This window comes from Arachis duranensis, chromosome 1 (genome assembly GCF_000817695.3).
Source record: "Arachis duranensis cultivar V14167 chromosome 1, aradu.V14167.gnm2.J7QH, whole genome shotgun sequence".
Taxonomy (NCBI): Eukaryota; Viridiplantae; Streptophyta; class Magnoliopsida; order Fabales; family Fabaceae; genus Arachis; species Arachis duranensis.
This window is the reverse complement of record NC_029772.3, coordinates 76,805,172-76,805,889: the sequence shown is the minus strand read 5'-3', so window position 1 is coordinate 76,805,889 and position 718 is coordinate 76,805,172.

Here is a 718-nt window from a genome sequence, read left to right as displayed (position 1 = left end):
TTAGTAGCTTGACAGTGGGCTCTCATGGAGCCTCACAGATACTCAGAGCAATGTTGGAACCTCCCAACACCAAACTTAGAGTTTGACTGTGGGGGTTTAATACCAAACTTAGAAGTTGGTTGTGGTCTCCCAACACCAAACTTAGAGTTTGACTGTGGGGGCTCTGTTTGGCTCTGTTTTGAGAGAAGCTCTTCATGCTTCCTCTCCATGATGATAGAGGGATATCCTTGGGCCTTAATACACCAAGGATTCTTCATTCACTTGAATGATCAACTCTCCTCTATCAACATCAATCACAGCCTTTGCTGTGGCTAGGAAGGGTCTGCCAAGGATGATGGATTCATCCATGCACTTCCCAGTCTCTAGGACTATGAAATTAGTAGGGATGTAATGGTCTTCAACTTTAACCAGAACATCCTCTACAAGTCCATGGGCTTGTTTTCTTGAATTGTCTGCCATCTCTAGTGAGATTTTTGCAGCTTTTACCTCAGAGATCCCTAATTTCTCCATTATAGAGAGAGGCATGAGGTTTACACTTTACCCTAAGTCACACAAGGCCTTCTTGAAGGTCATGGTGCCTATGGTACAAGGTATTGAAAACTTCCCAGGATCCTGTCTCTTTTGAGGTAATTTCTGCCTAGACAAGTCATCCAGTTCTTTGGTGAGCAAAGGGGGTTCATCCTCCCAAGTCTCATTACCAAATAACTTGTCATTTAGC